This window comes from Rhinopithecus bieti, unplaced genomic scaffold, assembly GCF_001698545.2.
Source record: "Rhinopithecus bieti isolate Rb0 unplaced genomic scaffold, ASM169854v2 scaffold_28456, whole genome shotgun sequence".
In the NCBI taxonomy this organism is placed as follows: Eukaryota; Metazoa; Chordata; class Mammalia; order Primates; family Cercopithecidae; genus Rhinopithecus; species Rhinopithecus bieti.
In genome coordinates, this window is record NW_016812403.1 from 483,201 (window position 1) to 494,646 (window position 11,446).

At 43.4% G+C, this 11,446-nt stretch overlaps 1 long non-coding RNA gene across 2 annotated transcripts in view; it reads left to right on the forward strand.

Annotated features, from left to right (window-relative positions):
* LOC108544956 (uncharacterized) overlaps window positions 1-11,446 on the forward strand; it is a 15,032-nt gene that overhangs the window by 1,909 nt on the left and 1,677 nt on the right. Inside the window, exons 2-3 of one of the 2 annotated variants that reach the window (XR_001889989.1) lie at window positions 8,112-8,215; window positions 10,058-10,280. This is a non-coding gene — a long non-coding RNA (uncharacterized LOC108544956). The remainder of the gene's footprint in view (window positions 1-8,111; window positions 8,216-10,057; window positions 10,281-11,446) is intronic. The other variant, XR_001889988.1, reaches the window with a different exon arrangement.

Below are 11,446 nucleotides of genomic sequence, written 5' to 3' on the forward strand. Positions count from 1 at the left end.
AAAAAAAAAAAAAAAAAAAGAAACACCTGGCCGGGTGCGGTGGCTCACGTCTGTAATCCCAGCACTTTAGGAGGCTGAGGCAGGTGTATAACAAGGTCAGGAGATCGACATCCTGTCCAACATGGTGAAACTTCGTCTCTACTAAAATACAAAAAATTAGCCATGCATGGTGTTGTGCGCCTGTAGTCCCAGCTACTCGGGAAGCTGAGGCAGGGGAATCGCTTGAACCTGGGAGGCAGAGGTTGCAGTGAGCTGAGATTGCACCACTGCACTCCAGCTTGGTGACAGAGCGAGACTCCATCTCAAAAAAAAAAAAAGAAAGAAAAGAAAAGAAAAGAAGCACCTATGATATATGTTGGGTTTCCTTATCTACCAACTTCCTCATGATTATGTCTATTTTTTAAAAAACTTTATTCCATTTTGTCTTACGTGATTTCCTTAATTTGACCGTAAAGACTCTGGCTGTATTTTCATTCATTTTGAAATGTTATTTGCTGTTTCTGATGTGAAGTAGATCTCTGTAATCTTCTCTCTCTCTCTTTTGCTTTTGTTTGTTTTCTTGACTTTTGCCAGATTATTATTTCATTTCTTATAAAGCTCTTCTCCATACCTTTATGTCTGTTCTCCAAATTTTTCTTCAGAAAGAGAGATCATGTCATCTATAATTTAATGAAATCTGTGGGAAATTATTTGTCTGAATCCTTCCATTGTTTGTGTGGGTAGTTCCTCTTGAAATTTGTTTTTCATCTGCTTTTTGTTTATGTTCCTCTTCTTATATTCTCCAGCCCCAACCCTTTGCTAAGGTCCTGTGCAATTTCTAGGAGATTGGTTCTCATCTTTAAATGGAATGGGTTATTTGTTGAAGAAAAGTGTGGGGAGAGGAGATAGAAGAGTGAGCTAAGATAGTTCACAGCTTCAACTGAAGCCAATAGTGGCAAACAGCCTCTCAGCAAATCTGTTATTTTACCTGCCCAATGTCCCTGTCTTCCATTTGTCTTCAGCTTTCAAGAGATTTATAAGGCTTACAGCAGGGATACTAAAGTCACAGGTTCTCTGTATTATGATCGTATGACCCTCATTTAAGCCCCTTCTCCATAACCAATTCCCCTCCAGGTCAGAGTCCGGATAATAGTAATAATGGTGATGCTGCTGCTTCTCCATCTCCTGCCCCCACAAAAAAGACTAGTTGATGAGTCAGCATCATTTACTGAACAACCAGTCTTTCAAATGTTGATTCAAAATGCTACCCTTATAGTAAATTCACATCTATGTTTTGATTTCTCTCTGGACTCTCCATTTTGTGCCAATTATCAGTCTACTGTGTCAGTAGTGTACTGGTTTATTTACTATAGCTTAATAATATGTTTTATTATCAGGTGGAGCTAATTCATTATCATTCTGCTTATCTAGAATTTTACTGCCTATATGCACAAATATGTTTTCCAGATTAACATTATAATCACTTTCTAAGCCATTGGTAGGATTGGTATCACAATTAATGTATACATCTATTTAATGATAATTACCGACTTTATAAAATTAGGTTTATTTTGTTTATAGCCAAACATTAGTTGTATCTTCATTTATTTTAGTCTTTTTGCTCCTCAGTAGAGGTTTATAGGTTCTAAACACTTTTTCTTAAATGCATTTCTGGGCATTTCTGCTTTTACTGCTATTGTAAATGTGAACTTTTCCTCTATTTTAACTCATTTTCATATAGGAAAATCTGTTTTATATTTCAGTTTTCTAACTGTCATTTACCATTTGTTGTTTCCATTAAATTGTTTGGATTTTTTCATATCAATTACAAATAATTGTAATTTTCCCTCCTCTTCCCAATTTCACATCTTGTATTTATTTCTTCTGGCTGTTTATATCAGTCAATAACTGCGCAACAGTGTTAAATAATATTGGTGTTACAGTATACCCTGACTTTATTCCTGATGTTGATAGAAATGATTCTAAAGTTTTAACATTAAGCATGATGCTGACTTTTAGTCTGAGGACATCTAAGTGTATTAACATGGTAATTAGATTAACATATTTCCTAATTTTAAATCACTCTTGCATTTCTGGTATGAATTTTACTTGGTATTGCCAAAAATATGCTACTAAGTTCTACTTGCTAGCATTTTATTTAAGATTTTTGCTTTCTTATTCAAAAGTGAAATTAGGTCAGGTGCGGTGGTTCATGCCTGTAATCCCAGCACTTTGGGAGGCCAAGGTGGTGGATCGCTCCAGGCCAGGAGTTTGAGACCAGTCTGGGCAACATGGTGAAACCCCATCTTTACCAAAAATACAAAAATTAGCCAGTCTCATAACCCTGTCTCAAAATAAATAAATAAATAGATTAAAATTTATTTTGAAAAGTGAAATTAATCTGTAGTAGTTTTCGTGTCTTGTCAAGTTTTATGATCAATTTTCATGTATCTGCATGTGTATATTTACATATACATATATATACATATATAAATGTATCCATTAAGATTTATATAATATACATCTTGATTTTTTCATGTAACATGTTTTAAAGATATTCTTATGACAGCATATGTTTTTAAGCACAGATGAATCATACTTTTTATTTATGTATTTTTTTCTTCAACTTTTATTTTACGTTCCAGGGTACATGTACAGGATGTGCAGGTTTGTTACACAGGTAAATATGTGCCATGGTGGTTTGCTGCACAGATCAACCCATCACCTAGGTATTAAGCCCAGCATCCATTAGCTATCCTTCCTGATGCTCTGCCTCCCACCCCTACCTTCTCCCATCAGGCCCCAGTGTGTTCCCTGCGATGTGTCCAGGTGTTCTCACCATCAATTGTTTAACTTGTTTTGTTACAAAGACTCCTGAGATTTTCTTTCCTTTTTATGCACTGGACTCGTTCAACTTCAGAATTGTTTGTTCCTCAGAGGTCTGAAAGAGTTTATATGAGAAACTATTTGTGTATGTGTGCATATGCATGTATATGTAAGTATAATTTCTTTTACAACTTTCTCAATATCTTCCATGATTATTAATGTCTTTAGTCAATTTTGATAACATATTTCTAGAAATAATTTCACACAGCTTTAAAAATACATTAACATAGAGTTATGAAAAATTTTAAATAATAGTATTTTAACTTTCTACATATTTGTGGTTATTTCCCTGTTTTGTGTATTTGTGCTTCTTTTTGATTGAATTAACTACAGGTTAAGCATCTCTAATCTGAAAATCTGAAGTCTGAAATGTTCCAAAATCCAAACCTTTTCTAACGCTGACCTGTTGCCATGTCAGGAGACCAAAAGCCTGTCGTTGCTTGTTGTTGCTGTTTTTAACAGCTGATCCGGGTATTCTGGGAATGCTACTGTGCTGCTTAATTACCTTGAACACATTATTTTTTCACTGTATTAAGGGTATATCATATGTTTTACTGTTAAGTACTTCTGTGTGAATAAATAGAAGAAAATGCTTATTGGTAGCATATAAATTCAAAGTCAGGAAAGATAGTGATGCAAAACAATCACAGATTGTCCACATGGGTGGCTGATATAGTGACACCTTTGCTTTCTGATGGTTCAATGTACACAAACTTGTTTTATACACAAAATGTTTAAAATATTGTGTAAAACTACTTCAAGGCTATGTGTATAAGGTCTATATGAAACATAAATGAATTCCATGTTTAGACTTGGGTCACATCCCAAAGAGATCTCATTATGTATATGCAGATATTCCAAAATCTGAAAAAGTCTGAAGTCCAAAACACCTCTGGTCCCAAGCATTTCATATAGGGGATACTCAACATATAGTAATTTATCTATTTTATTTTAGCCTTTTCATCAGTTGGGCAGTTAATAAATTGTTCTTAATTAAATTATATTTGTATTATTAATTTCTTCTTTCTGCTTTTCTTGGGATAATTTTGTTTTTTTTTCTTGTTTAGTTGGATGCATGAATCAATTAAATTATTGTAATTGTTTCTTGTCTAATGTTTAATGTGTAGCTGAGCTAGGGAGCACTGCATACACACATGCTACTCTGTGTCATATCACAAGGTCCCTTGAGATTTGGTTTCAGCCATGTGAGTTGCTCTAGCCCATTTGTTGTGAGCAGAAGTGATATGTTTTTTGTCTGAACTGAGAGGGTTAAGAGCTGGTATGTTTTCTCCCTCCTCTTTCTTCTGTTTTTACCACAGCCCTATAGGCCATGAGTTCCAGATGGCACAGCTCCTCCATCAGCCTACATTTCTAATGACTGTTGGAAATAGGCATGGACACTGAACTCAGGAAATAACCTTTAATGTGTTAAGCCACTGTGATTTCAGAGTTTGCCTCTGGTGCCAGCTATTAGTTACTTATCTTGTCTAACAGTGTGTTCAAGGCTATGACTCTTCCTCTGAGTAGAGCTTTAGATATATCCAAAGTTTTGATATGCAACTGAAATAGTTTGGGGTTTTGTTCCCTCCATATATATATGTATGCTGCAAGGTGTATATATATATATATATATATGGAGGGAACAAAACCCCAAACTATATGTGTATATATATATACACATATCAACAGCCCGCCAAATACATATATATATGTATGTATGTATTTCCCCCCACACCCGCTTCCTGAGCTGGCAAGTAGGGCTCGGTTGGGGCACCAGCTTCCTGAAACCACCTGAAGGGAGTAAGCGGAATCCAAGCTAATCTATAGGAAAGCCTCAAGCCAAGAACCAGAGAGATGGATTGCGAATGCCAAGACCAAAGAGGAAGAAGCAGCTTTGTGAAGGATATGTGTGTGTGTGTGTGTGTGTGTGTGTGTGTGTGTATTCCTTTTGTTCGTTCTCACAGCTGCAGGGTACATCTGCTTAGCCCAGCTTTTGAAATTTCAGTCTGGCCACAACTCCAGGCCCTCCCACCTTACTTAAGTCAGTCTATAAATGCAAACTGCAGCTATCTGCCAGGACCCTCCTAGGCCTGCTGCATTTATTCCTCACTTGCTTCTTCTCAAATGCCATGCCCCATTAGGTTACCAATTCCTGGCTCCATCTCTTCTTCACAAATCTGTTTCTTCTCCTTTGGTCTTGGTATTTGCAATCCAAGTTTTTTGGCTTGAGGCTTTCCTGTAGACTATCTTAGATGCTTCTTACTCCCTTCAGATGGTTTCAGGCAGCTGATGCCCCAACCCAGCCCTACTTGCCAGCTCAGGAAGGGGCTGTGAGGAAAATGCCATCCTTGGGTTTCCCTGCAGAGCTCCACCCTCTCTCATTCCTCCTCTGTCTCGTGCTCCCTCTGTCGAAGGTCAGATGCACATGCTGCACTGAGTGGGTGCTCTGGGGCCTAAGTGGCCTCAGCTTTCAGCTTGGCATATGGGAATTTTTGCAGCCTGTTGGGAAGCCCCAGGGAGGATGGAGACATAGTGCTGCCACCACTGCCACTTTCAGAGCCTCAGAACAATCTGGGCCTTTTCCATAAAAGGGAATGTGGGAATATATATGATTTATAATGTAAACAATATACATTGACAGGATGTGAATGAATACAAGATGAGTAAATAAAAGCACAAGAATAAATACACATCCTAGGTGGAAGCATCACAGCAGGACAGGGCAGCCAGTGGCTACTGCCTCAGCCTTCCTCCTCACTGAAAGCCTGGGCAGCCACCCTGCCCAATCCCTGCACCCTAACCTTGAAGCCCCCCTGACTTCAGCAGATCCTACATTAGGAGCTGATCTCTTCACAGTGGGGCAGTTTGGTGCACAGAAAAAGCACAGGGCAGATACTAACTAGCATTGTAACTTCACACAGATCAGTATCCCTCCCTCCTGCTATCCTCCCTGGTTTCCCCATCTGTAAGTGAAGGGATTAGACTAGATGTCCTCTAAGTCCTTCAGGAATGTCCTTTCATAGTCCGTCTTATCAGAAGGATCAGTGTGATGCACACTATTTCTGAGCCTCAGTTTTCTCATCCATAAAGTGGGGGTTCTGATGGGAGGGTCACAAAGGGCTTGATATGGTTTGGTTGTGTCCCCACCCAAATCTTACCTTGAATTGTAATAATCCCCATGTGTCCAGGGCAGGGCCAGGTGGAGATAATTGAATCATGTGGGTGGATCCCCATACTGTTCTCATGCTAGTGAATAAATCTCATGAGATCTGATGGTTTTATAAATGGGAGTTCCCCAGCACAATCTCTCCTTGCCTGCTGCCATGTGAGATGTGACTTTGGTCCTCATTTGCTTTCCACCATGATTGTGAGGCCTCCCCAGCCATGCTGAACTGTGAGTCAATTAAACCTCTTTTCTTTATAAATTACCCAGTCTCAGGTATGTCCCTATTAGCAGCATGAAAACACACTAATACAGGGCTCTTCCACCTCTGATGCTCTGCTAGGTGGCTCTGACTCCCTGACTTGCTACCAGAGTTTGCAGCAGAGGCACGCGCACACACACACATTCTCCTCCAGGCTTCAGGGCAGCTGTGGAATGGGCTTGGTTTCTGGGCCTGCAGCCCTTGGGCAGATTGGCAGCAGCGCTTCCATGTAACCTTCCTTCCAGACCTCCAACGGGTTGGACCCTGTGCCCTCTCTCTCCTGGTCCACACATGACAGAAGGCATAGGTATCATCTCCTGTCCCGAGGGCCCACATGCCCCAAAGCCCTCCTGCTGCAGCCCTCAGCAACTGTGTGGTGAACCCCTGTTCTGTACCTGCACCTCTGTGCTTGGAACTGAATCTGCCCTCAGGAAGCAACTGTCTAAGGTGGAGAGTTGGGGAAGAGGAACCCAAGAGAGAGAGAAATTGGTATCCTTAGGAGATGTGAGAGAGAGCATAGGGGACCCGAGGAAGCAGAAGGCAGGCAGGCCAACAGGGAGGCTGGTGCATCTTCTGGAACTAGTAGGAGACGGTTTTTTCTAGGGACACGACTTCTGGCTTGAGCCTGAACTTAGAATGCAGCCTCTGGGTCGCTCCTCCATCCTCCCAGCAGATGGCAGTGTGCATATGGGAACCAAGGTGAAAACGCCTGGGATCACCAGCAGACGATTCCGCAGGCTAGAAAACAGGAGGGAAATCATTGTCCTTCTTGCCAAAGAGCTGGATGATCAGATAAAGGGTCATCTGTCCTCCTGAAGAATCACCCACTACCCTCATGAGCTGCTAAGGGGAGGTTTCTCCAGGAGTGCCGGGGCAATGTTGTCCCTTCTCCTTCCGGGGGTTGGGCCTACCCCACCCTACTCAGCGCTTAGGCTCCATGTGGGCCTAGGTGGGGGTCAGATTGGCCACAGGCCCTCAGGGCACCCTCCCACTGGAGAAGCCTGCCCCTGTGTAGCCAGCTTCTGCCAGCGGCGTTGCCCCAGCTCTCAGGCTGAAGCAGCTTCTGGCCAACTCTCCCAAGTCCATTGCAGTCTGTGTCCAGGGTCCTACAGCAAGGATTGGGTCATAGGGGCTCTGAGCCTGTTCCCAGTAGCCCCTACAGCTCAGCCTCACTGACTTAGTCCGCTTCTCAAGGCAAAACCCTATATGTCCACCACAGTGTTCTGAAGAGGGGACCCAGAGGAGCAAACAGCCTGGGCTCCACCATTCCTGGTCTTGGGCTGGCCTCCTAGCCTGAAATGAGAGCTTCCACAGACACCACCAACTATCCCCTTCCTGCCTGGGATTCAGGATGCCTGGTTTGGCCTGAATCACCAGCACTATTGCAGCAGACAGGACCCCAGACACTATGGCTAGCCCGGCCTGAGAAGAGATGCTGTAGCATCTGCTGCCTTCGGCATGGTCACCAGGCACTGTTTTGCAGGAGGCCTGCAGATGCCCTTTCTCCTTCAGCAGCCTAATAGAGCCTAGGCTGCAGAGTCAGACATGGCTTCTTGTCTCCACTCCACTAGTTACCATCTGCATGGCTCACGGCTAATGATTTCTTCTGTGAGCCCCCGTTTCCTCTTCTGTAAAATGAAAGTTTTAATGGTACCTCCATCATAAGATGGTGGGAGTGTTGGCCAAGCCCCGGTGGATGGAAGCTGCTCTGGTTTCAGTGGACACTGCCTGAGAAATACTCTCAGAAGGAGGGGAAAAGAAAGGGTAGCACATGAGGTGACTGGGTTTGAGGCCTGACTGAGCTCAGACTCCTTATTCTAGAGCAGGTCTCAGGCCAGCTGAGGCAAAGCCTCTGGGACTACAGCTGAGGAAGAAGAACGCTTTCTACCTGCACTGCCAAGATGGAAAACAGAAGGCTAATTATGGTGGGTGTCTCATATTGGTAATTTTCTGGGGGCCTCTGGGGTCACTGGCATCCTGTGGTATCTGGGTTTGGGCTCTGTCATTGGCTCTGAGCTGAGCTCTGGGCTCCAGGCTCTGGGTTTGGGTTGGGTTGATCCAAAGAGAATGTTGAAGATTATATTATTTACGGGAATCACAGTTGAGTTCAGCTTGTTAAGTACAAGGTTTGGCACGTGATCAGTGGTAAAACAGAATGAATGAATGCACACTATTTTTCACTGACTGCAGTTTTCCTAATAGACCCTCTCTGGGGGCTGGGGCCCTTTTCAAATAGGAAGGAGGCAGGAGATAAGGGTTCCAATTCTTACACTTTCTGTTTCCTGCTTTGGTCAGCCTTTGTGATTTTGGGTCCTCATTTACAAATGGGACAGGGTAACCTCTATAGGGTCTTCCAGCTCTGGGATGACTGGGTCCTAAAGGGAGAGGATTAGCAAGGCCTGAGAGCAGAGAGATTCCTTCCCGAGGTGGGAGAGAGGCCTTCATGGGTGGTGGTGACTTCCTAGATATGAGTATACACTGGGTTTTGGAAGAATGTTGTCCAGGGAGAGAGGCATTGTGGGCTGGATCAGCAGTGACAGTAGGTCTGGGTGTTTGTGCCATAGCTGCTTCCTGATGGCACATTTTCCTTTGCTCTGCAGCCCCACACCCTGCTGACCCTGGCAGTCATTTCCCCTAAGTGTGTCTAACCAAGACCTGGGGCAGAGGTGGAGACTGTTGAGAAGAAGGTTCATAAATGGGTAGTGATGGGATTTGGGTCTGGGTCCATAAATGGGTCGTGGGTCTTGGGAGATAAGCTTCTGATTAACTTGGGGGTCATTAGTATACAAGGAACAGAGCATCACTGGGGTCAACCCAAGCAAGGGAGGCAAATAAGCCAAGAATCTGAGTCTTTTAGAAACCCAGACAGGACCATGATGGTGCAGGGTCTCAAGAGTCTGGGTGGAAGCTAGTTCCAGATCCCTGGTGGCTGGAGGACTTCAGTGACAGGTGCTCATACTCCTCACTGCGGTGCTGTGTCATTAACCCAACTAAGCCATGCCCAGTGTGTCCACTCCTCTGCCAGATATCACTGTTCTTCTCACAACCCTCTGTATTCTCTCTGTGTTTCCAGCTCCTTTTTACTTACAATTTCTCAATTTCAGCTTGCCATAACCTTCCACAGCCCTTCAGGACTCACGCCCCCATACTCTACTATAAGACCTTTCTAGATGCATCTTTGTTTACCTTCTACTCCTACTACTAACTGACTTTCTCCACATTTTATAATCCGGATTTCCAAAAGCAAGAATATGATTTGCCATCACCTGGTCAGGACCAAGTTCTTGTCTGATGAGCTGTGTTGCAGTATAGCATAGTACAGCATTGCTGCCTAGAGAGGGCAAAAGAAGACTCTTTGATGGCATGCAAGGAGGCTGCTTGCAGTTGAGGAAGTTGTGCCCTGCACAAGGGTAACTGACTGAGGGGGAAAGCAGTAGATGTGTCCTATCGGCACTACATGGCAAGTCATGAATCTTTATGTGGGGCTGCATCAACCCAGAAGAAAGGAGAAAGGAGTGCCTTTGTCAGAAGAGAAGTGGCCCTCTGATGTGTCAGATACTATGATTAGCGTATGATCTTTTTGTTACATAGGACAATGCATTTCTTATCTCTTCTCCATTTCACCCTGTGTCTGGTAGTTTTTGCTGCATAACAAACAAACCCTCCCTTAAATTAGTGGCTTAAAGTAATAACCATCTATTATTGCTTATGAGTCCACGGACTGGCTCGGTGGTTCTGCTAATTTGAGTCTGGTTTCGTTGCTCCAGGCTAAGCTTCTTTATGTGTGTGCCTTTAGCTGGAGGCTCAGCTAAGGGCTGGATGATCTAGGGTGGCATCGCTCACACAGCTGACAACTCTGCTTCTGGAAGTTGACTGGATGTCACTTGGAGGTACAGGGGTAACAGGGCTATATGTCTGTCATCAATTAGCAAACTAGCCTGGACTTGGTCACAGGACAGCTCAAGGTTCAAGGAAAGCAAATGGAAGCAGGTAAGGCCTCTTTTGGTGTAGGTTTAGAATTTGAAGTGTCTCTTCTGCCATATTCTTTCAGCCATTCACAAAAACTACCCGAGATTCAAGGGATAGGAAAAAGACTCTTGATGGGATATATTTCAAGTCACATCACAAAAGGGAAAGTAGAAGAAGAATAACTTACAGCCATTTTTGTAATTTATCACACACCACCAACTCTGCCATGATGCTCCATCTGCCAGGGAGGCGACCAGAGAGGGGACCTAAGCACAGCCCACAGGAACTCATGAGAACAGAAGTTCATGGGGGTGCTCCTAAGCCTTGTATACATATCCAATAGTCTTAGATGTGGATTCAACTGGGTATGTGTTGTGAGAAAGAAAACATGGAACTTCTTTTTCACTAAGAGCCCCTATCTTTGCTCTTACAATTTATATAACTTGAAGTTATCATAGTTGCCAATGCCTTCCTGAAACTTACGCCCCAAGAACACTTTCTTAGCCATCATGGGTATAGGGATAGGGAGAGGAGGGATATGCAGTTGAAGGAATAAGGTTGAGAAACTGGGAGGTCCGGGTTTTGAGTGGGCCAGAGATATCCCCATAGATCTCTTAGCTGTCCTTGCCTATAGGCACAAAGTTGACCTTGTTCTTACCCAAACTACTTTGCTTGTGAAGCCTTATTCTCCAGTATTTCATATGACCAAAGTCTCCTATTTTTGAAATACTCACAATTCCTTACCCCTGCTTCTACTGTTCTTGTCCTTATTGTGGCAGCTCCTCAAGTCTTCCTTTTTCTAGAACTCCTTCAGACTTCTCCTGGCTTTAGTTCCTCTCTATCCTTCCACTGATCCATTACATCTACCTCTGTCTTGTCAACACACTCAGTTCCATTGACCTCTGTTTCCCCACTGCCATTGTCAGTGATTTCCCAATCCTGCATCAATCCAAGTACCATCTTTCCTGTCCTTGCACACAGGGAGCTGAGTGGTCCTGGGCCAATTACCCAAATACAAGAACGAGAACCCTACAAATTATGATCTCCTTTCTGCCAGGCCCTCCATAGTTCCCACCCATCCCTCTGTCAATACCCAGCATCCCTGTCTCCTGCTTTCCACAGAAGCTATTTCAGAATTTATTTCCTCCCCCTTAACCTCCTGCGGCACCACCTGCCACTTCAATCAT